Source organism: Zonotrichia leucophrys, unplaced genomic scaffold (assembly GCF_028769735.1).
Source record: "Zonotrichia leucophrys gambelii isolate GWCS_2022_RI unplaced genomic scaffold, RI_Zleu_2.0 Scaffold_409_45354, whole genome shotgun sequence".
Lineage (NCBI taxonomy): Eukaryota > Metazoa > Chordata > Aves > Passeriformes > Passerellidae > Zonotrichia > Zonotrichia leucophrys.
In genome coordinates, this window is record NW_026992614.1 from 1 (window position 1) to 26,872 (window position 26,872).

General features: G+C 60.1%; 5 pseudogenes; all 5 read right to left on the reverse strand.

Annotated features, from left to right (window-relative positions):
- Positions 1–99: 99 nt before the first annotated feature.
- Positions 100–3,842, reverse strand: LOC135441655 (class II histocompatibility antigen, B-L beta chain-like; annotated as a pseudogene).
- A 2,536-nt stretch (positions 3,843–6,378) lies between these two features.
- On the reverse strand, positions 6,379–9,773 carry LOC135441656 (class II histocompatibility antigen, B-L beta chain-like; annotated as a pseudogene).
- A 1,055-nt stretch (positions 9,774–10,828) lies between these two features.
- LOC135441661 (class II histocompatibility antigen, B-L beta chain-like) lies at positions 10,829–14,893 on the reverse strand (annotated as a pseudogene).
- A 968-nt stretch (positions 14,894–15,861) lies between these two features.
- Positions 15,862–19,412, reverse strand: LOC135441659 (class II histocompatibility antigen, B-L beta chain-like; annotated as a pseudogene).
- A 1,005-nt stretch (positions 19,413–20,417) lies between these two features.
- Positions 20,418–24,330, reverse strand: LOC135441654 (class II histocompatibility antigen, B-L beta chain-like; annotated as a pseudogene).
- Between the last annotated feature and the right edge of the window lie 2,542 nt (positions 24,331–26,872).

Consider the following 26,872-nt stretch of genomic DNA (forward strand, 5'->3'; position numbering starts at 1 on the left):
CCCCCCCGCCCCCCCAGACCCCTCCCCAGCGCCCCCCAACAAACGGCCCCGGGCCCAACTGGGAAGCTTTATTGGGAGCGCTGCGAGCGGGCACTGGGCGGGGGCAGAGCGCCAGCGGCGCTGGGGGGGACACGGGACCCCCCCAGAATCAGCGGAGCGGGGACGGAGCGGGGGTCCCGGCCGGGCCCGAGCCCACGGGGAGGGGCTGCGGCCGCCGCCGGCTCACGAGCTCTGTGGGCAGAGAAAAGGGGGTGACACCGGGCTGGGGGCCCCGGCGGGAGCGCGCACGGGGCTCCGCCACGGCGGGGACGCCGCCCCCGGCACCCGCCCTCACCTTCTTGCGCACGTAGAAGCCGAGCCCCAGCGCCAGGAAGACCGAGCCCAAGACCAAGCCCCCGATGCCCGTCAGCATCTTGCTGCGGGCGGCGTCCGGCGCCATCTCTGGGGGGTCCGCAGGGCTCAGCGCCCCCAAAACCTCTCGCCGACACCCCCAGCCCCTCCCAGCCCCCTCCCTGTGGCCCCCGGCCCAGCCAGGACCCCCTGAAACCTCGCCCCGATCCCTTTTGGGCCTCAACAGGAGCCACCAAAGCCCCTCCCGTCCCTCTCAGCATCCCACAGCCCCCTCCCAGTTGGCCCCCAGCGCCCCAGGACCCCCAAACTCCCTCCCAGTCACACCCAGCGCCCCCAAACCCCCTCCCAGGCACACCCGGGACCCCCAAACTCCCTCCCAGTCACACCCAGCACCCCCAAACTCCCTCCCAGTCACACCCAGCACCCCCAAACTCCCTCCCAGTGCCCACCAGCACCCCCCCAACCCCATCCCACCCTCCCCAGCATCCCCCAAACCCCTGCCCAGCCCTTGCCCAGCCCCCAGCCCCTCTCCCACTCCCAGCCCGCCTCTCTCCAGCTCCCTCCCAGTGCCTCCCAGCACAGCCCAGCGGCTCTGCCAGCGCCCCCAGGGGCTCCCCCGTACCCCAGTGCCGCCTCAGCGGCTGCTCCAGGCTGACGTGCTCCACCTGGCAGCTGTAGCTGAGCCCGCGCCGGGGCGGCGTTTCCAGCAGCACCAGCAGCTGGTAGGTCCAGTCCCCGTTGGGGACCACGTCGGTGGCCACCACGTGCTCCGACAGCTCCTGCTCGCCCTGGAACCACCTCACCTGGATCTCAGCAGGGTAGAAATCCATCACGGAGCAGAGCAGGCGGCCGGGGCCGGGCTGGGAGCTCGAGGGGGGCACCAGCGAGATGGACACGCTGGGGGGCACTGGCAGAGACAGAGAGAGAGAGAGAGCGGGGACACACTGGGATCAGCTGGGGGGCACTGGGAGAGAGAGGGGAGGGCTGGGCTGGGGAGGGACTGGGAATGGACTGGAGGGACTGGGAATGGAATGGGAATGGACTGGGGGCACTGGGAGGAACTGGGAATGGACTGGTAGTAATTGGGATGGATTGGGCTGGACCAGGAATTGACTGGGGGTGACTTGAAATTGACTGAGAGGGACTGGGAATCTACTGGGGTGGACTGGGGATGGACTGGGATTGATTGGGAATGGGCAGGGGCTGACTGGGATGAACTGGAAGTGGATTGGGATGGACTGGTGTTGATTGAGAAGGTCTGGGAGAGGTGAATGTGGATGGGGGTCACTGGGAGTGAGCATGGAGGTCTTGCAATGAACTGGGAATGAACTGGGAATTGGCTTGGAGGGAGTTGGAAGGATTGGGAATATCATTGTGAGGGACTGGGAATATACTGGGAGGCACTGGGAATGGACTGGGACAGACTTGGGTGGTACTGAGAGAAGTGGGAGGGTATTGGGAGTACTGGGACAGAGGGTGGAGATCTGGAAATAAAGTGGGAATGAACTGGGAATAGTCTGGGCATTGAGTTGGAGGGTCTGGGTGGCATTGGGAATGGACTGGGATGCACTGGGAATGAACTGGAGTTGACTGGGAGGGATTGGGATTTATTGGGTTGGCACTGAGAGATGGTAGGAAATGGGTGAAACTGGTAAAGAGGGTGGAAGTCTGAGAATGAACAGGGAATGGACTGGGAAGCGACTGGAAATGGACTGGGAGGGACTGGGGAAGAATTGGAGATGGTCTTGGAGAGACTGGGATGGCACTGGGAGGGATTTTGGCGGCACTGGGAGGGACTGGGAATGAAATGCGCGGCACTGGGAGGCCGAGTACAGCGCGGGGCACTCGGCGCTGCGGCTCTGCCTGGCAACAGATGAGTCATCAGAGCGACGCGATCTGATTGGTTGCAAAGCGTCAGCTTCACGCGACGCTGAAAGTGACGCGCGGGGGGGCACTGGGAGGGATGTGATGGACTGGGATAGATTGGGATGGACTGGAAACGGACTGGGAATGGGCTGGGAGGGACTGGGGGGATTTGATGGACTGGGAATACACTTGGAGGGACCGGGAGGCACTGGGAATGAACTGGGAGGGATGGGCATGGGCTGGGAATGGGCTGAATATGAGTGGGAGGGCACAGGGATGGCTCAAGACGGGACTGGGAATGTACTGGGATGGACTGGGAATAGACTGGGAGGAACTGGGGTGACACTGAGAGAGGTGGGTGTGGATGCAGGTTACTGGGAGAGTGGGTGGAGATCTTGAGTGAAGTGGGAATGAACTGGAAATAAACTGGGAATTGAGTTAGAGGGGCTGGGTGGGACTGGGAGGCACTGGGAAGGACTGGAGTGGCACTGAGAAAGATGGGAGGGGTACTCGGCACTGGGAGAGAGGTTGAAGTCGAAGAGTGAACTGGGAATGGACTTGGAATGGACTACTAATGAACTGGGAAGGAGTCGGAGGGACGGGGTTGGACTTGGAGGGGACTGGGAGGGACTGGGAATATACTGGGAGGGACTGGGAACGGACTGGGATTGACTGGGATGGTCACTGGCAGGGCAGGGCCCGAGGGGACACGCTCTGCCCCGCGCTCACCTCGGCGCTCCACGCTGAACGGGGCAACAATCGGGTAGTTGTGCCGGCACCTGTCCACCGCAGCCCGTGTGCTCCCTCCGTTTGGCCGGGTCGCTGTTCCAGCGCTTGGCATTCATCTCCCCATAGGGGGTGAACCCCACGTAGTGCCCCACGTCGCTGTCGAACACCAAGTCCTGCTGCCGGTTGTAGATGTACCTCTGCACGAACCTCACCTTCTCCGTGCCGTTAATGAAGTGACACTCGGACGACCCCATGACCTGGAACACCCCTGTGAGTGCAGCACACAGCTCAGCGGTGCCCCCCCAGCACCCCCAGCAGCACCCCCAGAGCTCCGGGCCCACCCCGGATCCCCACTCCGCACCCCCTGTGCCCCACGGCCGCCATGGGACCCTCCTGCCCGCGCTGCCGCTTCCTCTTTGCCGCCCTTCCCCCATTTCCCCTTCCTCATCCTCTCCCCTCCCACCTCCGCCCGCTCCCCAAATCACTTTTGGGCTCCCATTTCCCCATTTCCCCACAAATCCCCCAATCCCCAGCCCCCTCCCGCTCATTTTGGGGTCCCCCTCCCCTTTTCCCCCCTTCCCCACCCTCTCCCACCCCTCCCTCCCCTCCCCCCACCCCTCAGCCCCTCCCGCTCTCCCTTTGGGGGGTCCCCTCCTCCCCCCCCTCCATTCCGGGCTCCCCCCTTCGCCCCCTTTTCCCCCTTCTCCCCCCCTGTCCCAGCGCCTCCCGCCCCCCGCTCACCCGAGAGCTCCGCGCCCGCACCCGGGGGGGCTCCCAGCACCCCCAGTGCCACCAGCAGGGCCCCAGCTGCCGCCCCGAGCCCCATGGCCAGCGACCGCCGCCCCGAACCAACCGCGCTCAACTGCGAGAACCAGCCCGGAGCAGCGCGGGGTCATGAGGGACGCGCTCCCTGATTGGTCGGGCGTGGTTTTTGGCCGCGCTTTCATTGGTTGGGGTTGTTTTTGGCCTCTCTTTAATTGGCCGAAGTGATTTTTGCGCTCTCTAATTGGCCGGTTCCGTTCGGAGCCCGATTTCCCGACCCTCTACCCAGCAACTCATGACTCATATCCGCTCCTTTTTCTGATTCGCCAGAATTTCTTAGGGAGCTCAATTTTTTAACCCTCTACCCGCCAACACCCTCTACCCGGCCTCATTAAACTCCGCTCTCCCATTGGCTGAGCGCTTTTTGGGGTGCTGCTCCCCCGTTCCCAGTGCCCCCAGTTCGGATCCGCGTTCCTGGGAGCAGCACCGACCCTGCCCGGTGTGCCCGGAGCGCCACGGACGGAGCGCGGAGCCTCCCCCGGCTGCTGCCGCTGCTGGCCCTGACCCTGCCCTGGATTTTGGGTGTCCAAAATGGGTTTTGGGGGGGTCCCGGATTTGGCGGTCTTTTGTATTTGGGGAATTCTGGGAATTAAAGTTTTAAATGGATGAATCCACATTTTGGGGGGATTTTTATGCAAATTTAAGGGGGATTTTATTCAGGTTTCTTTCCCCCTTTTTTCGCCATTTTGGGGGGTCGGGTGTGGCCGAATTCGTCTTTTTCCAGGCCTTTGGTCGTCTCGACGTTCCTAAACCCCCTTGTCCCAGGGATTTTTGGGGCTTGGGCGTGGCCAGACCCCCCTGTTCAATGGATTTGGGATCTCGGGGTGGCCTGACCCCCCTGTACCCAAAATTTGGGGAACGGAGTGTTCACAAATCCTCTTTTCCCGGGATTTTGGGACTCTGGAAGTGCCCAATCCCCCTTGTCCCTGGGATTTTGGGGATCTGGGAGTGCTCAAACCCCCCGTACCTAAATTGGGGGTGTCTGTGGTGCCCAAACCCCCCTGTACACAAAATTTGGGGAATTGGGTTTTCTCACATCCTCTTTTCCCGGAGTTTCGGTGCTCTGGAAGTGCCTAAACCCCCTTGTCCCCGGGATTTGGGGAGGGCTGGACGTGGCCAGACCCCCTTGTACACAAAATTTGGTGAAATGGAAGTGCCTAAATCCCTTTTTTCCCAGGATTTTTGGAGCCTGGGAGTGCCTAAACCCCCGTACCCACAATGTGGAGAACTCAGTGTTCCCAAATCCGCTTTTCCCGGGCATTTTGGGGGTCTGGATGTTCCTAAACCCCCTTGTCCCCGGGATTTTGGGGATCTGGGAGTGCCCAAACCCCCCTGTACCCAAAATTTGGGCGGGCTGGGAGTGCCCAAACCCCCTGTACACAAAATTTGGGGAACTGAAAATTCCCAATTCCTCTTTTCCCAGGATTTTGGGGCTCTCGATGTTCCTAAACCCCCTTGTCCCCGGGATTTTGAGGGGCAGGGGTGCCCAAAATCTCCCCGGACGGGACCTGGTGAACTCCATGGGCTGCACATCCAAGGATTTCGCTGTTCTACATTTTCTTTTCTCTCCCTCCCCCTTCTCCTTATTTTTCCCTTTTTTTCCCCAATTCCTCCCCAGCGCATTTTGCTGTGGTTGTTTCAATAAATTTGCATTTGTTTGGATTATCACTGCAAACCCCCCTGGGCCGTGTCGGGTTTTGCACTCTGAGATCCCCCAGGAACCGTCAGGGAACGCGGCCGTGAGGAGGGAGCGGGACAGAAACGCAATTGTATTAACAAGGGGGTCAAGGGAATTATTAATTACTATTTAAATTATTTCAAGATTATATAAATGGAAATTATAGAGACGTTTTCATATATTAAATGATCTTTAGTAATATAAAATTAATAAATAAATTATGAATATAGTTATTATTATTATTACTAATATTGCTATTACTACTATCATTAATATAGTAAAATTATAAAATTAAATTTATTTAAAATTACTAAATTATTTAATTATTAAATTAAAAATTATTAATTAATAAATCTTATGAAGTTTTTAAATTAATATATTTTGAATTCTTAAAATATTTAATAAGAATTTATTATTTAATAAGAATTTAATATTATATTTTTATTAATATAATTAGTAGTAGTAGTAATAGTGCTATTATTATTGCTATTATTATTCTTATTGCTGCTATTATTACTATTATTACTATTGTTACTATAATTACTATTACTACTATTATTACTATTATTATTATATTCGTATGTTTAATAAAATGCTAATAAAATTAAAAAGTATTAGTTATTTTAAATTAAATAGAGATTCTTAACAAGGGCTGAGCTCCCACTCCCTGCTCACTGTGGGATGTGGGGAGGGGGCGATGCTGACGGGGCTGGGGGGGAGCTGCAGCTCTGGGGGGGCGGGGAAACCGCGCGGTTCTGGTGCTGCTGCTCTTCCTCCTCCTCCTCCTCCTCCTCCTCCTCCTCCTCCTCCTCCTCCCGCTCCCCCCGGGCCCAGCCCCCACCCTTTCTCCCCCTCCCTTTGCCCAAATCCGTCCCATCGCCCCCCGCCCCCCCAGACCCCTCCCCAGCGCCCCCCAACAAACGGCCCCGGGCCCAACTGGGAAGCTTTATTGGGAGCGCTGGGAGCGGGCACTGGGCGGGGCAGAGTGCCAGCGGGGCTGGGGGGGACACGGGACCCCCCCAGAATCAGCGGAGCGGGGACGGAGCGGGGGGTCCCGGCCGGGCCCGAGCCCACGGGGAGGGGCTGCGGCCGCCGCCGGCTCACGAGCTCTGTGGGCAGAGAAAAGGGGGTGACACCGGGCTGGGGGCCCCGGCGGGAGCGCGCACGGGGCTCCGCCACGGCGGGGACGCCGCCCCCGGCACCCGCCCTCACCTTCTTGCGCACGTAGAAGCCGAGCCCCAGCGCCAGGAAGACCGAGCCCAAGACCAAGCCCCCGATGCCCGTCAGCATCTTGCTGCGGGCGGCGTCCGGCGCCATCTCTGGGGGGTCCGCAGGGCTCAGCGCCCCCAAAACCTCTCGCCGACACCCCCAGACCCTCCCAGCGCCCTCCCTGTGGCCCCCGGCCCAGCCAGGACCCCCTGAAACCTCCCCCCGATCCCTTTTGGGCCTCAACAGGAGCCACCAAAGCCCCTCCCGCCCCTGTCAGCATCCCACAGCCCCCTCCCAGTTGGCCCCCAGCGCCCCAGGACCCCCAAACTCCCTCCCAGTCACTCCCAGCGCCCCAAACTCCCTCCCATTCACACCCAGCGCCCCCAAACTCCCTCCCAGTCACACCCGGGACCCCCAAACTCCCTCCCAGTGCCCACCAGCACCCCCCCAACCCCATCCCACCCTCCCCAGCATCCCCCAAACCCCTGCCCAGCCCTTGCCCAGCCCCCAGCCCCTCTCCCACTCCCAGCCCGCCTCTCTCCAGCTCCCTCCCAGTGCCTCCCAGCACAGCCCAGCGGCTCTGCCAGCGCCCCCAGGGGCTCCCCCGTACCCCAGTGCCGCCTCAGCGGCTGCTCCAGGCTGACGTGCTCCACCTGGCAGCTGTAGCTGAGCCCGCGCCGGGGCGGCGTTTCCAGCAGCACCAGCAGCTGGTAGGTCCAGTCCCCGTTGGGGACCACGTCGGTGGCCACCACGTGCTCCGACAGCTCCTGCTCGCCCTGGAACCACCTCACCTGGATCTCAGCAGGGTAGAAATCCATCACGGAGCAGAGCAGGCGGCCGGGGCCGGGCTGGGAGCTCGAGGGGGGCACCAGCGAGATGGACACGCTGGGGGGCACTGGCAGAGACAGAGAGAGAGAGAGAGAGCGGGGACACACTGGGATCAGCTGGGGGGCACTGGGAGAGAGAGGGGAGGGACGGGCTGGGCTGGGGAGGGACTGGGAATGGACTGGGAGGGACTGGGATGGGCTGGGGTGGACTGGGAATTGAACGGGAATGGACTGGGGGGGAGTGGGAATGGAATGGGGGGACTGGGATTCGACTGGGAGAGATTGGGAATGGAATCGGAATGGATTGGGATGGGACTGGGGTGAACGGGGTATGGATTAGGAGGGAGTGGTTTGGATTGGGAAGGTTTGGGAGAGGTGAATGTGGATGCGTGTACTGGAAGTGAGCATGGAGGTCTGGGAATGAACTGGAAATACACTGGGAATTAGCTCTGAGGGAGTTTGAAGGACTCGAAATAGCATTGGGAGGGACTGGGATGGACTGGGACAGAGCTGGGTGCTACTGAGAGAAGTGGGAGGGGATGCCAGGCACTGGGACAGAGATTGGAGGTCTGGAAATAAACTGGGAATGAACTGGGAATAGACTGGGAATGGATTTGTAGGGTCTGGATGAGACTGGGAATGGACTTGGAGGCATTGGGATTTATTGGGTTGGCAGTGAGAGAGAACAGAGAGAATGGGGGGAACTGGGAGAGAGGATGGAGGTCTGAGAATGAACTGGGAATGAACTGGGAAAAGACTGGAAATGGACTGGGAGGGACTGGGGAGGAATTGGAGATGGTCTGCGAGGGACTGGGATGGCACTGGGAGGGATTTTGGTGGCACTGGGAGGAACTGGGAATGAAGCGCGCGGCACTGGGAGGCCGAGTCCAGCGCGGGGCACTCGGCGCTGCGGGTCTGCCTGGCAACAGGAGAGTCATCACTGAGACGCGATCTGATTGGCTGAGAAGCGTCAGCTTCACGCGTCGCTGAAATGGACGCGCGGGGGGGCACTGGGAGGGACTGGGATGGACTGGGATGGACTTGATGGACTGGGAATACACTTGGAGGGACTGGGAGGCACTGGGAATGAACTGGGAGGGATGGGGAATGGACTGGGAATGGGCTGAATATGAGTAGGATGGCACTGGGATGGCACAAGGCGGGACTGGGAATGAATTGGAATGCACTGGGAAAGGACTTGGAGCGACTGGTATGGACTGGGAATAGACTGGGAGGAACTGGGCGGGGCACTGAGAGAGGTGGGAGGACATCGGGGTTACTGGGAGTGTGGGTGGAGGTCTGAGACTGAGCTGGGAATGTACTGGGAATTGGGTTGAGGTGGCTGGGTGGGACTGGGAGGTACTGGGGACAGACTGGCATGGACTGGGAATGGACTGGGAATAGTCTGGGGTGTACATGAAGGGGACTGGGAGAGACTGGGAATGTACTGGAATGGACTGGTAGAGACTGGGATTGTCTGGGATGGTCACTGGCAGGGCAGGGCCCGAGGGGACAGGTTGTGCCCCGCGCTCACCTCGGCGCTCCGTGATGAACGGGTGGAACACCTCGTAGTTGCGCCGGCAGAAAGTGTCCACCTGAGCCCGTGAGTATTCCATCCCTTCCGGGTCGCTGTTCCAGTACTGGGCCTGTTTCTCCCCATAGGGGGTGAACCCCACGTAGTGCCCCACGTCGCTGTCGAAGTGCATGACCAGCTGCCGGTTGTAGATGTACCTCTCCACGAACCTCACCTTCTCCGTGCCGTTAATGAAGTAACACTCGGCCGTATGCAGCTCCTGGAACACCCCTGTGAGTGCAGCACACAGCTCAGCGGTGCCCCCCCAGCAGCACCCCCAGAGCTCCGGGCCCACCCCGGATCCCCACTCCGCACCCCCTGTGCCCCACGGCCGCCATGGGACCCTCCTGCCCGCGCTGCCGCTTCCTCTTTGCCGCCCTTCCCCCATTTCCCCTTCCTCATCCTCTCCCCTCCCACCTCCGCCCGCTCCCCAAATCACTTTTGGGCTCCCATTTTCCCACCGATCCCCCAATTCACAACGCCCCTCGGCCTCACTTTTAGGGTTCCCCTCCCATTTTTCCCCTTTCCCCGCCCTGTCCCAGCGCCTCCCGCCCCCCGCTCACCCGAGAGCTCCGCGCCCGCACCCGGGGGGGCTCCCAGCACCCCCAGTGCCACCAGCAGGGCCCCAGCTGCCGCCCCGAGCCCCATGGCCAGCGACCGCCGCCCCGAACCAACCGCGCTCAACTGCGAGAACCAGCCCGGAGCAGCGCGGGGTCATGAGGGACGCGCTCCCTGATTGGTCGGGTGTGGTTTTTTGGCCGCTCTTTCATTGGTTGGACTTTTTTCGGCCTCTCTTTAATTGGCCGAAGTGATTTTTGCGCTCTCTAATTGGCCGGTTCCTTTGGAGCCCGATTTCCAGACCCTCTACCCGGCAACTGATGAGTCATTTCCGCTCCTTTTTCTGATTCGCCAGAATTTTTCAGAGAGCTCAATTTTTTAACTCTCTACCTGCCAACACCCTCTACCCGGCCTCATTAAACTCCGCTCTCCCATTGGCTGAGCGCTTTTTGGGGTGCTGCTCCCCCGTTCCCAGTGCCCCCAGTTCGGATCCGCGTTCCTGGGAGCAGCACCGACCCTTCCCGGTGTGCCCGGAGCGCCACGGACGGAGCGCGGAGCCTCCCCCGGCTGCTGCCGCTGCTGGCCCTGACCCTGCTCCCGATTCTGGGGGTCCAGGGAGGGGTTTTTGGGGGGGTCCCGCATTTGCGGTTCCCAGGAATTTTCTGTTCGTATCCCTTTGTACCGCTCCGCTTTGGAAACACAATTATATTAACACTGTAATCAAGGAAATTATTTTCTACTATTTCAATTGTAATGAAATTATGTAAACCTACATTATAATATTGTAACATTATTATAGTATTAATTTTTAGATTTAATACTACTAAAAATATTAAACGTATTGATTAAAATTAATTCCGGTCGGGTCATCCTCTTTCGGCCGGTCCTCTTCTGCTCTCATTCCTCCTCTTTGGGACTCCTCCTCCTCCCTCCACATTTCTACTCCCACCAAATCCTTCTCTTTCTCCTTCTTTCTCCTTCTCCTTCTCCTTCTCCTTCTCCTTCTCCTTCTCCTTCTCCTTCTCCTTCTCCTTCTCCTTCTCCTCCTCCTCCTCCCCTCCTCTTCCTCCTCCTCCTCCTCCTCCTCCTCCTCCTCCTCCCGCTCCCCCGGGCCCAGCCCCCACCCTTTCTCCCCCTCCCTTTGCCCAAATCCGTCCCATCGCCCCCCGCCCCCACAGACCCCTCCCCAGCGCCCCCCAACAAACGGCCCCGGGCCCAACTGGGAAGCTTTATTGGGAGCGCTGGGAGCGGGCACTGGGCGGGGGCAGAGCGCCAGCGGCGCTGGGGGGGACACGGGACCCCCCCAGAATCAGCGGAGCGGGGACGGAGCGGGGGGTCCCGGCCGGGCCCGAGCCCACGGGGAGGGGCTGCGGCCGCCGCCGGCTCACGAGCTCTGTGGGCAGAGAAAAGGGGGTGACACCGGGCTGGGGGCCCCGGCGGGAGCGCGCACGGGGCTCCGCCACGGCGGGGACGCCGCCCCCGGCACCCGCCCTCACCTTCTTGCGCACGTAGAAGCCGAGCCCCAGCGCCAGGAAGACCGAGCCCAAGACCAAGCCCCCGATGCCCGTCAGCATCTTGCTGCGGGCGGCGTCCGGCGCCATCTCTGGGGGGTCCGCAGGGCTCAGCGCCCCCAAAACCTCTCGCCGACACCCCCAGCCCCTCCCAGCGCCCTCCCTGTGGCCCCCGGCCCAGCCAGGACCTCCCGAAACATCGCCCCGATCCCTTTTGGGCCTCAACAGGAGCCACCAAAGCCCCTCCCGTCCCTCTCAGCATCCCACAGCCCCCTCCCAGTTGGCCCCCAGCGCCCCAGGACCCCCAAACTCCCTCCCAGTCACACCCAGCACCCCCAAACTCCCTCCCAGTCACACCCGGGACCCCCAAACTCCCTCCCAGTCACACCCAGCACCCCCAAACTCCCTCCCAGTGCCCACCAGCACCCCCAAACTCCCTCCCAGTGCCCACCAGCACCCCTCCAACCCCATCCCACCCTCCCCAGCATCCCCCAAACCCCTGCCCAGCCCCTGCCCAGCCCCCAGCCCCTCTCCACTCCCAGCCCGCCTCTCTCCAGCTCCCTCCCAGTGCCTCCCAGCACAGCCCAGCGGCTCTGCCAGCGCCCCCAGGGGCTCCCCCGTACCCCAGTGCCGCCTCAGCGGCTGCTCCAGGCTGACGTGCTCCACCTGGCAGCTGTAGCTGAGCCCGCGCCGGGGCGGCGTTTCCAGCAGCACCAGCAGCTGGTAGGTCCAGTCCCCGTTGGGGACCACGTCGGTGGCCACCACGTGCTCCGACAGCTCCTGCTCGCCCTGGAACCACCTCACCTGGATCTCAGCAGGGTAGAAATCCATCACGGAGCAGAGCAGGCGGCCGGGGCCGGGCTGGGAGCTCGAGGGGGGCACCAGCGAGATGGACACGCTGGGGGGCACTGGCAGAGACAGAGAGAGAGAGAGAGAGCGGGGACACACTGGGATCAGCTGGGGGGCACTGGGAGAGAGAGGGGAGGGCTGGGGTGGGGAAGGACTGGAATGGACTGGGAGGGACTGGGAATGGACTGGGATGGACTGGGAATGGACTGGAGGGAACTGGGAATGGAATGGGAATGGACTGGGGGTACTGGGAGGAACTGGGAATGGACTGTGAGGGACTGGGATGGATTGGGCTGTACCAGGAATGGACTGGGGGGTGACTTGAAATTGACTGAGAGGGACTGGGAATCTACTGGGGTGGACTGGGGATGGACTGGGACGAACTGGGAATGGATTGGGAGGGAGTGGTGTGGATTGGGAAGGTCTGGGAGAGGTGAATGTGGATGGGGGGCACTGGGAGTGAGCATGGAGGTCTGGCAATGAACTGGGAATGAACTGGAAATCAACTGGGAATTGGCTTGGAGGGAGTTGGAAGGATTGTGAATATCATTGTGAGGGACTGGGAATATAGTGGGAGGCACTGGTAATGGACTGGGACAGACTTGGTTGGTACTGAGAAAAGTGGGAGGGTATGGGGGGTACTGGGATAGAGGGTGGAGGTCTGGAAATAAAGTGGGAATGAACTGGGAATAGACTGGGCATTGAGCTGGAGGGTCTGGGTGGCACTGGGAATGGACTGGGATGCACTGGGAATGAACTGGATTTGACTGGGAGGGACTGGGATTTATTGGGTTGGCACTGAGAGATGGTAGGAAATGGGTGAAACTGGTAAAGAGGGTGGAAGTCTGAGAATGAACAGGGAATGAACTGGGAAAAGACTGGAAATGGACCAGGAGGGACTGTGGAGGAATTGGAGATGGTATTGGAGCTACTGGGATGGCACTGGGAGGGATTTTGGTGGCACTGGGAGGAACTGGGAATGAAGCGCGCGGCGCTGGGAGGCCGAGTCCAGCGCGGGGAACTCGGCGCTGCGGGTCTGCCTGGCAACAGGAGAGTCATCAGAGTGAGGCGATCTGATTGGCTGAGAAGCGACAGCTTCACGCGTCGCTGAAATGGACGCGCGGTGTGGGGGGGACTGGGAGGGACTGGGGCTGATTGGAAATGGACTGGGATGGACTGGAAATGGACTGGGATAGACTGGGAAGGACTGGGATGGACTTGATGGACTGGGAATACACTTGGAGGGACTGGGAGGCGCTGGGAATGATGGAAAATGGACAGGGAATGTGCTAAATATGAGTGGGATGGCACTGGGATGGCAGAAAGCGGGTCTGGAAGTGGACTGGGATGGACTGGGAATAGGCTGGGAGCGACAGGGAGGGACTCGGATAGACTGGGAATAGACTGGGAGGAACTGGGGTGGCACTGAGAGAGGCGGGAGGGGTTGGTTTACACTGAGAGCATGGAGATCTCAGAGTGAACTGGGAATAAACTGGGAATAGACTGGGAATTGGGTTGAAGGGGCTGGGAGGTTCTGAAGTGGCACTGAGAAAGATGGGAGGGGTACTCGGCACTGGGCAAGTGTCTGGAAGCCGGAGAGAGAACTGGGAATGACGTCGGAATGGACTGGGAGTGACTGGGATGGTTTGGGACGATCCTGGAATGGACTGGAAGGGATTGGGAATGGACTGTGGGGTTGGGAGGAAGGGGAAGACACTGGGAATGGACTGGGGATGGACTGGAATGGACTTGGAGGGGACTGGGAATGAACTGGGAATAGACTGGAAGGGACTGGGATGGAATGTGACAAAGTGGGAATGGACTGGAAGAGACTATGAATGGACTGGAAGGATATGGATGGGCTGAGAGGGACTGGGAGAAACTGGGAGAGAGAGGTGTAGACTAGGGTGAATTGAGAATGGACAGAGAAGGGTCTGGGAGGGACTGGGAACATACTGGGAGGAACTGGTAGGGACTGGGATTGACTGGGATGGTCACTGGCAGGGCAGGGCCCGAGGGGACACGCTCTGCCCCGCGCTCACCTCGGCGCTCCGTGATGAACGGGCGGCACCCCTCGTAGTTGTGCCGGCAGAACCAGTGCACCGCAGCCCGTCTGTACTCCAGTTCAGCCGGATCGCTGTTGTAGCCCTTGGCCCACCTGTCGCCAAGGAACGTGAACCCCACCCACAGCCCCACGTCGCTGTCGAACATAAGGAACTCCTCCCGGTTGTAGATGAATCTTCCCACGTACCTCACCTTCTCCGTGCCGTTAATGAAGTAACACTCGGACTTTAACAGGAACTGAAGCACCCCTATGAGTGCAGCACACAGCTCAGTGGTGCACCCCAGCACCCCCAGCAGCACCCCCAGAGCTCCGGGCCCACCCCGGATCCCTCTGTGCCCCACGGCCGCCATGGGACCCTCCTGCCCGCGCTGCCGCTTCCTCTTTGCCGCCCTTCCCCCATTTCCCCTTCCACATCCTCTCCCCTCCCACCTCCGGCCGCTCCCCAAATCACTTTTGGGGTCCCATTTCCCCATTTTCCCACAAATCCCCCAATCCCCCGCCCCTCTCCCGCTCAGTTTGGGGTCCCTCCTCACTTTTTCCCCCTTTCCCCACCCTCTCCCTCCCCTCCCCCGATCCCTCAGCCCCTCCCGCTCTCCCTTTGGGGGGTCCCCTCCTCCTCCCCCTCCATTCCGGGCTCCCCCCTTCGCCCCCTTTTCCCCCTTCTCCCCCCCTGTCCCAGCGCCTCCCGCCCCCCGCTCACCCGAGAGCTCCGCGCCCGCACCCGGGGGGGCTCCCAGCACCCCCAGTGCCACCAGCAGGGCCCCAGCTGCCGCCCCGAGCCCCATGGCCAGCGACCGCCGCCCCGAACCAACCGCGCTCAACTGCGAGAACCAGCCCGGAGCAGCGCGGGGTCATGAGGGACGCGCTCCCTGATTGGTCGGGCGTGGTTTTTGGCCGCGCTTTCATTGGTTGCGGTTTTTTTCGGCCTCTCTTTAATTGGCCGAAGTGATTTTTGGGCTCTCTAATTGGCCGGTTCCTTTGGAGCCCGATTTCCAGACCCTCTACCCAGCAACTGATGAGTCATTTCCGCTCCTTTTTCTGATTCGCCAGAATTTTTCAGAGAGCTCAATTTTTTAACCCTCTACCCGCCAACACCCTCTACCCGGCCTCATTAAACTCCGCTCTCCCATTGGCTGAGCGCTTTTTGGGGTGCTGCTCCCCCGTTCCCAGTGCCCCCAGTTCGGATCCGCGTTCCTGGGAGCAGCACCGACCCTGCCCGGTGTGCCCGGAGCGCCACGGACGGAGCGCGGAGCCTGACCGTGCACCCGATTCTGGGGGTCCAGGTTGCGGTTTTTGGGGGGGGTCCCGGATTTTGCGTTCTCTGGAATTTTCTGTTCGCATCCATTTGTTCCGCTCCTCTTTTGAAAAGCAATGTTATTAACGCTGGAGTCAAGGAAATTATTTTCTACTAGTTAAAGCATAATACAAAAATGTAAACCTAAATTTATTTTAAAAATATTAATCCTAAAACTAATTTATATAATTACGACTTTTCTTAAATTTTAAAATTGTAATTAAAATCAACTCGTTTCGGCTAGTCCTTTTCCGGCCGGTACGCTTCCTCTCTCGTTCCTCTTCGTTCTGGTTGCTCCTCCTCCTCCACTGCCTCGAGGCGGGACGGGGGAATTCCGCGGGTCTTGCTCCTCCTCCTCCTCCTCCTCCTCCTCCTCCTCCTCCTCCTCCTCCTCCTCCTCCTCCTCCTCCTCCCGCTCCCCCCGGGCCCAGCCCCCACCCTTTCTCCCCCTCCCTTTGCCCAAATCCGTCCCATCGCCCCCCGCCCCCCCAGACCCCTCCCCAGCGCCCCCCAACAAACGGCCCCGGGCCCAACTGGGAAGCTTTATTGGGAGCGCTGGCAGCGGGCACTGGGCGGGGGCAGAGCGCCAGCGGCGCTGGGGGGGACACGGGACCCCCCCAGAATCAGCGGAGCGGGGACGGAGCGGGGGGTCCCGGCCGGGCCCGAGCCCACGGGGAGGGGCTGCGGCCGCCGCCGGCTCACGAGCTCTGTGGGCAGAGAAAAGGGGGTGACACCGGGCTGGGGGCCCCGGCGGGAGCGCGCACGGGGCTCCGCCACGGCGGGGACGCCGCCCCCGGCACCCGCCCTCACCTTCTTGCGCACGTAGAAGCCGAGCCCCAGCGCCAGGAAGACCGAGCCCAAGACCAAGCCCCCGATGCCCGTCAGCATCTTGCTGCGGGCGGCGTCCGGCGCCATCTCTGGGGGGTCCGCAGGGCTCAGCGCCCCCAAAACCTCTCGCCGACACCCCCAGCCCCTCCCAGCGCCCTCCCTGTGGCCCAGCCACGACCCCCTGAAACCTCGCCCCGATCCCTTTTGGGCCTCAACAGGAGCCACCAAAGCCCCTCCCGTCCCTCTCAGCATCCCACAGCCCCCTCCCAGTTGGCCCCCAGCGCCCCAGCACCCCCAAACTCCCTCCCAGTCACACCCAGCACCCCCAAACTCCCTCCCAGTCACACCCAGCGCCCCCAAACTCCCTCCCAGTCACACCCAGCACCCCCAAACTCCCTCCCAGTCACACCCAGCGCCCCCAAACTCCCTCCCAGTGCCCACCAGCACCCCCCCAACCCCATCCCACCCTCCCCAGCATCCCCCAAACCCCTGCCCAGCCCTTGCCCAGCCCCCAGCCCCTCTCCCACTCCCAGCCCGCCTCTCTCCAGCTCCCTCCCAGTGCCTCCCAGCACAGCCCAGCGGCTCTGCCAGCGCCCCCAGGGGCTCCCCCGTACCCCAGTGCCGCCTCAGCGGCTGCTCCAGGCTGACGTGCTCCACCTGGCAGCTGTAGCTGAGCCCGCGCCGGGGCGGCGTTTCCAGCAGCACCAGCAGCTGGTAGGTCCAGTCCCCGTTGGGGACCACGTCGGTGGCCACCACGTGCTCCGACAGCTCCTGCTCGCCCTGGAACCACCTCACCTGAATGCAGCAGGGTAGAAATCCATCACGGAGCAGAGCAGGCGGCCGGGGCCGGGCTGGGAGCTCGAGGGGGGCACCAGCGAGATGGACACGCTGGGGGGCACGGGCAGAGACAGAGAGAGAGAGAGAGAGCGGGGACACACTGGGATCAGCTGGGGGGCACTGGGAGAGAGAGGGCTGGGCTGGGCTGGGCTGGGCTGGGGAGGGACTGGGAATGGACTGGGAGGGACTGAGGTTGGGTATGGACTGGGAGGAATGGGAGGACTGGAGACTGGATGGATTTGGATGGCGGGTTTGACTGGGATGAACTGGAATGGACTGGGAGGACTGGGTGGAATGGGAGGTCTGGGATGGTGAATGTGGATGGGGCACTGGGAGTGACATGGAGGGATCTGGAATGAACTGGGGACTGGAATCAACTGGGAATGGCTTGGAGGAGTTGGGATTGAATATCTGGAGGACTGGGATAATCGAAGCCTTGGGTGGACTGGGAATTTGTGACTGAGAGAGTGGAGGGGATGCCGGATGGGCAAAAAGTGGAGCTGGAAATACACTGGGAGACTGGGTGGATGGGGATAGAGGGTCGGATGGACTGGAGGACTGGAGGGACTGGGAATCTGAGGACTGGAGGGACTGGGATATTATTTGGGTGGCAGCTGAAGAGAGGGATGGCAAGGGGGGGAATGGGCGAGTAGGTGGAGGTCTGAGAGTGAACTGGGAATGAACTGGGAAAGACTGGAAATGGACTGGAGGGACGGGGATGAATTGGAGATGTCTGGAGCTACTGGGATGGCACTGGGAGGGATTTTGGTGGCACTGGGAGGAACTGGGAAACGAAGCGCGCGGCGCTGGGAGGCCGAGTCCAGCGCGGGGCACTCGGCGCTGCGGGTCTGCCTGGCAACAGGTGAGTCACCAGAGAAGCGCGATATGATTGGCTCTAAAACTTCAGCTTCACGCGTCGCTGAAATGGACGCGCGGGGGGGGGGGCACTGGGAGGGACTGGGGCTGACTGGAAATGGACTGGGAGGGATTGGAAATTTACTGGGATGGACTGGGATGGACTTGATGGATTGGGAAGAGACTTGGAGGGACTGGGAGGCACTGGGAATGAACTGGGAGGGATGGGGAGTGGACTGGAAATGGGATGAATATGAGTGGGATGCCACTGGGATCGCACAAGGCGGGACTGGGAATGAACTGGGATGGACTGGGAAAAGACTGGGAGCGACTGGGAGCGACTGGAATAGACTGGGAGGAACTGGGGTGGCCCTGAGAGAGGTCGGAGGGGTTTTGGGGCACTGGGAGAGAGGGTGGAGATTTGAGCGTGAACCAGGAATGGACTGGGAATTGAATTGGAGGGGCTGGATGGAACTGGGACAGACTGGGAGGCACTGGGAAGGACTGGAGTGGCACTGAGAAAGATGGGAGGGGTACTCGGCAAAGGGAGAGAGGATGGACGTCGGAGAGTGAACTGGGAATAAACTGGGAAGGGATTGGAGTGATGGATGATGGGATGAAGTCGAATGACTGAAGGGACTGGGAATGGACTGAGGTTGGGAGGAAGTGGAAGACACTGGGATGGACTGGGAATCGATGGGTGGACTGGGGGACTGGGAATGGAATAGGAGGGTCCGGGAATATACTGGGAGGGACTGGGAAGGGACTGGGATTGACTGGGATGATCACTGGCAGGGCAGGGCCCGAGGGGTCACGCTCTGCCCCGCGCTCACCTCGGCGCACCGGGAGGTACGGGGCAGCAAGCTGGTAGTTGTGCCGGCAGACCGTGTCCACCACAGCCCGTCTGTTCTCCAGTTTGGCCGGGTCGCTGTTCCAGTGCTTGGCATTCCTCTCCCCATAGGGGGTGAACCCCACGAAGTGCCCCACGTCGCTGTCGAACATCACATCCTGCATCCGGTTGTAGATGTACCTCGGCACGAACCTCACCTTCTCCGTGCCGTTAATGAAGTAACACTCGAACGTTTGCAGCTCCTGGAACACCCCTGTGAGTGCAGCACACAGCTCAGGGGAGCCCCCCAGCACCCCCAGCAGCACCCCCAGAGCTCCGGGCCCACCCCGGATCCCCACTCCGCACCCCCTCTGCCCCACGGCCGCCATGGGACCCTCCTGCCCGCGCTGCCGCTTCCTCTTTGCCGCCCTTCCCCCATTTCCCCTTCCTCATCCTCTCCCCTCCCACCTCCGGCCGCTCCCAAATCACTTTTGGGGTCCCATTTCCCCATTTTCCCACAAATCCCCTAACTCACAACGCCCCTCGGCCTCACTTTTAGGGTTCCCCTCCCTTTTTCCCCCTTCTCCCCCCCTGTCCCAGCGCCTCCCGCCCCCCGCTCACCCGAGAGCTCCGCGCCCGCACCCGGGGGGCTCCCAGCACCCCCAGTGCCACCAGCAGGGCCCCAGCTGCCGCCCCGAGCCCCATGGCCAGCGACCGCCGCCCCGAACCAACCGCGCTCAACTGCGAGAACCAGCCCGGAGCAGCGCGGGGTCATGAGGGACGCGCTCCCTGATTGGTCGGCGTGGTTTTTGGCCGCGCTTTCATTGGTTGCGGTTTTTTTTCGGCTCTCTTTAATTGGCCGAAGTGATTTTTGCGCTCTCTAATTGGCCGGTTCCGTTCGGAGCCCGATTTCCAGACCCTCTACCCAGCAACTGTAGTGATTTTCCGCTCCTTTTCTGATTCGCCAGAATTTCTTAGAGACTCAATTTTGAACCCTCTACCCGGCAACACATTGACGCCGGCCTATAAACTCCGCTCTCCCATTGGCTGAGCGCTTTTTGGGGTGCTGCTCCCCCGTTCCCAGTGCCCCCAGTTCGGATCCGCGTTCCTGGGAGCAGCACCGACCCTGCCCGGTGTGCCCGGAGCGCCACGAGAGCGGTGGGTTTCCCGCCGGAGGGGTCCAACCGCATTTGCGGTTCGCTGAATTTTCTGTTCGTATCCCTTTGTACTCCGCTTTGGAAACACATTATATTAAACTGAGTCAAGGAAATTATTTCACTATTTAAGAAGAAATTATGTTAAACCTACATTTATTGTAACTTTATTATAGTACTAATTTTTACATTAATTACTAAAATATAGTAATAAAATTAATCCGATCGGGTCATCCTCTTTCGGCGTCCTCTTCTGTCTCCTTCTCTCTTTGGAATTCATCTCCTTCACTTCACTCCCCAAATCCTCTCTTCCCTTTTTCGTCTCTCGTCCTTCCGTTTCGTTCTCTCTCCTTCCTCTCGTTCTCTCTCCTTCGTTCTCCTCTCTCTTTCCATTTCTCTTTCTCCCTCCTTCTTCTCTCCATTTTCCTCCCCTCCTCTCGCCTCCGTCCCCGGGCCAGCCCACCCTTTCTCCCCTCCTTTCCCAAATCCCTCCATGCCCCGCCCCCAGACCCCTCCCCAGCGCCCCCCAACAAACGGCCCCGGGCCCAACTGGGAAGCTTTATTGGGAGCGCTGGGAGCGGGCACTGGGCGGGGGCAGAGCGCCAGCGGGCTGGGGGGGACACGGGACCCCCCAGAATCAGCGGAGCGGGGACGGAGCGGGGGGTCCCGGCCGGGCCCGAGCCCACGGGGAGGGGCTGCGGCCGCCGCCGGCTCACGAGCTCTGTGGGCAGAGAAAAGGGGGTGACACCGGGCTGGGGGCCCCGGCGGGAGCGCGCACGGGGCTCCGCCACGGCGGGGACGCCGCCCCCGGCACCCGCCCTCACCTTCTTGCGCACGTAGAAGCCGAGCCCCAGCGCCAGGAAGACCGAGCCCAAGACCAAGCCCCCGATGCCCGTCAGCATCTTGCTGCGGGCGGCGTCCGGCGCCATCTCTGGGGGGTCCGCAGGGCTCAGCGCCCCCAAAACCTCTCGCCGACACCCCCAGCCCCGCCCAGCGCCCTCCCTGTGGCCCCCGGCCCAGCCAGGACCCCCTGAAACCTCGCCCCGATCCCTTTTGGGCCTCAACAGGAGCCACCAAAGCCCCTCCCGTCCCTCTCAGCATCCCACAGCCCCCTCCCAGTTGGCCCCCAGCGCCCCAGGACCCCCAAACTCCCTCCCAGTCACACCCGGGACCCCCAAACTCCCTCCCAGTCACACCCAGCGACCCCAAACTCCCTCCCAGTCACACCCAGCACCCCCAAACTCCCTCCCAGTCACCCTCAGCGCCCCCAAACTCCCTCCCAGTCACGCCCAGCACCCCCAAACTCCCTCCCAGTGCCCAGCAGCACCCCACCAACCCCATCCCACCCTCCCCAGCACCCCCAAACCCCTGCCCAGCCCTTGCCCAGCCCCCAGCCCCTCTCCCACTCCCAGCCCGCCTCTCTCCAGCTCCCTCCCAGTGCCTCCCAGCACAGCCCAGCGGCTCTGCCAGGCCCCCAGGGGCTCCCCCGTACCCCAGTGCCGCCTCAGCGGCTGCTCCAGGCTGACGTGCTCCACCTGGCAGCTGTAGCTGAGCCCGCGCCGGGGCGGCGTTTCCAGCAGCACCAGCAGCTGGTAGGTCCAGTCCCCGTTGGGGACCACGTCGGTGGCCACCACGTGCTCCGACAGCTCCTGCTCGCCCTGGAACCACCTCACCTGGATCTCAGCAGGGTAGAAATCCATCACGGAGCAGAGCAGGCGGCCGGGGCCGGGCTGGGAGCTCGAGGGGGGCACCAGCGAGATGGACACGCTGGGGGGCACTGGCAGAGAGAGAGAGCGGGGACACACTGGGATCAGCTGGGGGGCACTGGGAGAGAGAGGGGAGGGCTGGGCTGGGGAGGGACTGGGATGGACTGGGAGGGACTGGGAATGGGCTGGGAGGGACTGGGAATTGAATGGGAATGGAGTGGGATGGACTGGGAAGGACTGGGATTCGACTGGGAGAGATTGGGAATGGAATCGGAACGGATTGGGAATGGAATAGGATGAACGCGGTATGGAATGGGATGGAGTGGTGTGGATTGGGATGAACTGGGAATGGATTGGGAGGGGCTGGGAATGGAATGGGATGAACGATGAATGGATTGGGAGGGAGTGGTGTGGATTGGGAAGGTCTGGGAGAGGTGAATGTGGATGGGGGGCACTGGGAGTGAGCATGGAGGTCTGGCAATGAACTGGGAATGAACTGGAAATCAACTGGGAATTAGTTTGGAGGGAGTTGGAAGGACTGGGAATAGCATTGGGAGGGACTGGGATGGTATGGCAATATACTGGGAGGCACTGGGAATAGACTGGGACAGACTTGGGTGGTACTGAGAGAAGTGGGAGGGGATGGGGGGTACTGGGACAGAGGGTGGAGGTCTGGAAATAAACTGGGAATAAACTGGGAATAGACTGGGAATTGATTTGGAGGGGCTTGGTGGGACTGGAGTGGAGTGGGAGGGACTGGGAATGAACTGGGGTGAACTGAGAGGGCGTGGGATTTATTGGGTTGGCACTGAGAGAGATGGGAGGGAATTGGGGGAACTGGGAGAGAGGGTGGAGGTCTGAGAGTGAACTGGGAATGAACTGGGAAGAGACTGGAAATGGACTGGGAGGGACTGGGGAGGAATTGGAGATGGCACTGGGAGCTACTGGGATGGCACTGGGAGGGATTTTGGTGGCACTGGGAGGAACTGGGAATGAAGCGCGCGGCACTGGGAGGCCGAGTCCAGCGCGGGGCACTCGGCGCTGCGGATCTGCCTGGCAACAGGTGAGTCATCAGAGAAACGCGATCTGATTGGCTGAAAAGCGTCAGCTTCACGCGTCGCTGAAATGGACGCGCGGGGGGGGCACTGGGAGGGACTGGATGGACTGGAAATGGACTGGGATGGATTGGAAACGGACTGGGAATGGACGGGGATGGACTTGATGGACTGGGAATACACTTGGAGGGACTGGGAAGCACGGAATGAACTGGGAGGGATGGGAAATGGACTGGGAAGGGGCTGAATATGAGTGGGATGGCACTGGGATGGCACAAGGCGGGACTGGGAATGAACTGGGATGGACTGGGAAAGGACTAGGAGCGACTGGGATGGACTGGGAATAGACTGGGAGGAACTGGGGTGGCCCTGAGAGAGGTCGGAGGGGGTGTGGGGCACTGGGAGAGAGGGTGGAGATTTGAGCGTGAACCAGGAATGGACTGGGAATTGAATTGGAGGGGCTGGATGGAACTGGGACGGACTGGGAGGCACTGGGAAGGACTGGAGTGGCACTGAGAAAGATGGGAGGGGTACTCGGCAAAGGGAGAGAGGATGGACGTCGGAGAGTGAACTGGGAATGAACTGGGAATAGACTGGGAGTGACTGGGATGGACTGGGATGAAGTCGGAATGGACTGGAAGGGACTGGGAATGGACTGGAGGGCTTGGGAGGGAGTGGAAGACACTGGGATGGACTGGGAATCGACTGGGGTGGACTGGGAGGGGACTGGGAATGGAATGGGAGGGTCTGGGAATATACTGGAAGGGACTGGGAACGGACTGGGATTGACTGGGATGGTCACTGGCAGGGCAGGGCCCGAGGGGACACGCTCTGCCCCGCGCTCACCTCGGCGCTCCACGCTGAACGGGGCATAAAGCTCGTAGTTGTGCCGGCAGTACGTGTCCACCAGAGCCCGTGCGTACTCCAGTTTTGCCGGGTCGCTGTTCCAGTCCTTGGCATTCCTCTCCCCAAAGGGGGTGAACCCCACGTAGTGCCCCACGTCGCTGTCGAACATCACGAACTGCTCCCGGTTGTAGATGAACCTCTCCACGAACCTCACCTTCTCCGTGCCGTTAATGAAGTAACACTCGGACGTTGCCAGGAGCTGGAACACCCCTGTGAGTGCAGCACACAGCTCAGCGGTGCCCCCCAGCACCCCCAGCAGCACCCCCAGAGCTCCGGGCCCACCCCGGATCCCCACTCCGCACCCCCTGTGCCCCACGGCCGCCATGGGACCCTCCTGCCCGCGCTGCCGCTTCCTCTTTGCCGCCCTTCCCCCATTTCCCCTTCCTCATCCTCTCCCCTCCCACCTCCGGCCGCTCCCCAAATCACTTTTGGGGTCCCATTTCCCCAAATTCCCCAATCCCCACCCCCTCGGGCTCAGTTTTGAGGTCCCCCCTCCCCTTTTCCCCTCTTCTCCACCCTCTCCCTCCCCTCCCTCCCCTCCCCCCACCCCTCAGCCCCTCCCGCTCTCCCTTTGGGGGGTCCCCTCCTCCTCCCCCTCCATTCCGGGCTCCCCCCTTCGCCCCCTTTTCCCCCTTCTCCCGCCCTGTCCCAGCGCCTCCCGCCCCCCGCTCACCCGAGAGCTCCGCGCCCGCACCCGGGGGGGCTCCCAGCACCCCCAGTGCCACCAGCAGGGCCCCAGCTGCCGCCCCGAGCCCCATGGCCAGCGACCGCCGCCCCGAACCAACCGCGCTCAACTGCGAGAACCAGCCCGGAGCAGCGCGGGGTCATGAGGGACGCGCTCCCTGATTGGTCGGGCGTGGTTTTTGGCACGGCTTTCATTGGTTGCGGTTTTTTTCGGCCTCTCTTTAATTGGCCGAAGTGATTTTTGCGCTCTCTAATTGGCCGGTTCGTTTGGAGCCCGATTTTTAGACCCTCTACCCAGCAACTGATGAATCATTTCTGCTGCTTTTTCTGATTCGCCAGGATTTCCTAGAGAGCTCAATGTTTTTACCCTCTGCACGGCCTCATTAAACTCCGCTCTCCCATTGGCTGAGCGCTTTTTGGGGTGCTGCTCCCCCGTTCCCAGTGCCCCCAGTTCGGATCCGCGTTCCTGGGAGCAGCACCGACCCTGCCCGGTGTGCCCGGAGCGCCACGGACGGAGCGCGGAGCCTCCCCCGGCTGCTGCCGCTGCTGGCCCTGACCCTGCCCCCGATTCTGGGGGTCCAAAATGGGTTTTGGGGGTGGTCCCGGATTTGGGGTTCTATAGAATTTGGGGAATTCTGGGAATTAAGGGGTTAAAGGATCCATCCAAATTTTTGGGGGATTTTTTTTTTAATTTAAGGGGCTTTTATTCAGGTTTCTTTCCCCCTTTTTTCGCCATTTTGGGGGGTTGGGTGTGGCCGAATTCGTCTTTTTCCAGGCCTTTGGTCGTCTCGACGTCCCTAAACCCCCTTGTCCAAGGTATTTTGGGGGCTTGGGCGTGGCCAGACCCCCCTGTTCAATGGATTTGGGATCTAGGGGTGGCCTGACCCCCCCTGTACCCAAAATTTGGGGAACTGAGTGTTCCCAAATCCTCTTTTCCCGGGATTTTGGGACTCTGGAAGTGCCCAAACCCCCTTGTCCCCGGGATTTTGGGGATCTGGGAGTGCTCAAACCCCCCTGTACCCAAAATTCGGGGGGGGCTGGGAGTGCCCAAACCCCCCTGTACACAAAATTTGGGGAATTGGGTTTTCTCACATCCTCTTTTCCCGGAGTTTCGGTGCTCTGGAAGCGCCTAAACCCCCTTGTCCTGGGGATTTTGGGGAGGGCTGGACGTGGCCAGACCCCCTTGTACACAAAATTTGGTGAAATGGAAGTGCCTAAATCCCTTTTTTTCCCAGGATTTTTGGGTCTCTGGAAGTGACTAAATCCCTTTTTTTTCCAGGATTTTTGTAGTCTGGGTGTGCCTAACCCCCCGTACTCACAATTTGGGGAACTTGATGTTCCCAAATCCGCTTTTCCCAGGCATTTTGGGGGTCTGGATGTTCCTAAACCCCCCTGTCCCCGGGATTTTGGGGATCTGGGAGTGCACAAACCCCCCTGTACCCAAAATTTTTCAGCCTTGGAGTGCCCAAACCACCCTGTACACAAAATCTGGGGAACTGAAAATTCCCAATTCCGCTTTTCCCAGGATTTTGGGCGTCTCGATGTTCCTAAACCCCCTTGTCCCCGGGATTTTGGGGATTTGGGAATGCTCAAACCCCCCTGTACCCAAACTTGAGGAACTGAAAATTCCCAATTCCTATTTTCCCAGGATTTTGGGGCTCTGGATGTTCCCAAACCCCCTTGTCCCCGGGATTTTGAGGGGGCAGGGGTGCCCAAAATCTCCCCGGACGGGACCTGGTGAACTCCATGGGCTGCACATCCAAGGGTTTCGCTGTTCTACATTTTCTTTTCTCTCCCTCTTCCTTCTCCTTATTTTTTCTTTTTTCCCCAATTCCTCCCCAGCGCGTTTTGCTGTGGTTGTTTCAATAAATTTGCATTTGTTTGGATTATCACTGCAAACCCCCCTGGGCCGTGTCGGGTTTTGCACTCTGAGATCCCCCAGGAACCGTCAGGGAACGCGGCCGTGAGGAGGGAGCGTGACAGAAACACAATTGTATTAACAAGGGGTCTAGGGAATTATTAAGTACTATTAAAATGATTTTAAAATTATATAAATGTAAATTATAGAGATGTTTTCATATATTAAATAAATTTTAGTAATATAAAATTAATATATTTAGTACGTCTATATTTAATTTAATCCAATTATTATTAAAATTATTAAATTAACTTTATTTAAAGTTTTAAATTATTTAGCTATGAAATTAAAATCATTACTTAAGTTATTATAATATAAAAATTAATATATTTAAAATTCCTAAATACTAAAGTAATTTAAAAAATCAGTATCAAATTATTACTATTACTATTGCTATTATATTAATATATTTAATAAAGAGTTGTGAAAATAAAAATTGTCTTAGTTATTTTAGATTAATTAGTGATTTTTAACAACAGGTTGAGCTTCCCCTCTCCGCTCACTGCGGGATGTGGGGAGGGGGCGATGCTGACGGGGCCGGGGGGCTGCGGCTCTGTCGTGGGCGTGGAAGCCGTGGGGTTCTGGTGCTGCTGCTCTTCCTCCTCCTCCTCCTCTCTCTCCTCTTCCTCCTCCTCCTCCTCTCCTCCTCTCCCGCTCCCCCTGGGCCCAGCCCCCACCCTTTCTCCCCCTCCCTTTGCCCAAATCCGTCCCATCGCCCCCCGCCCCCGCAGACCCCTCCCCAGCGCCCCCCAACAAACGGCCCCGGGC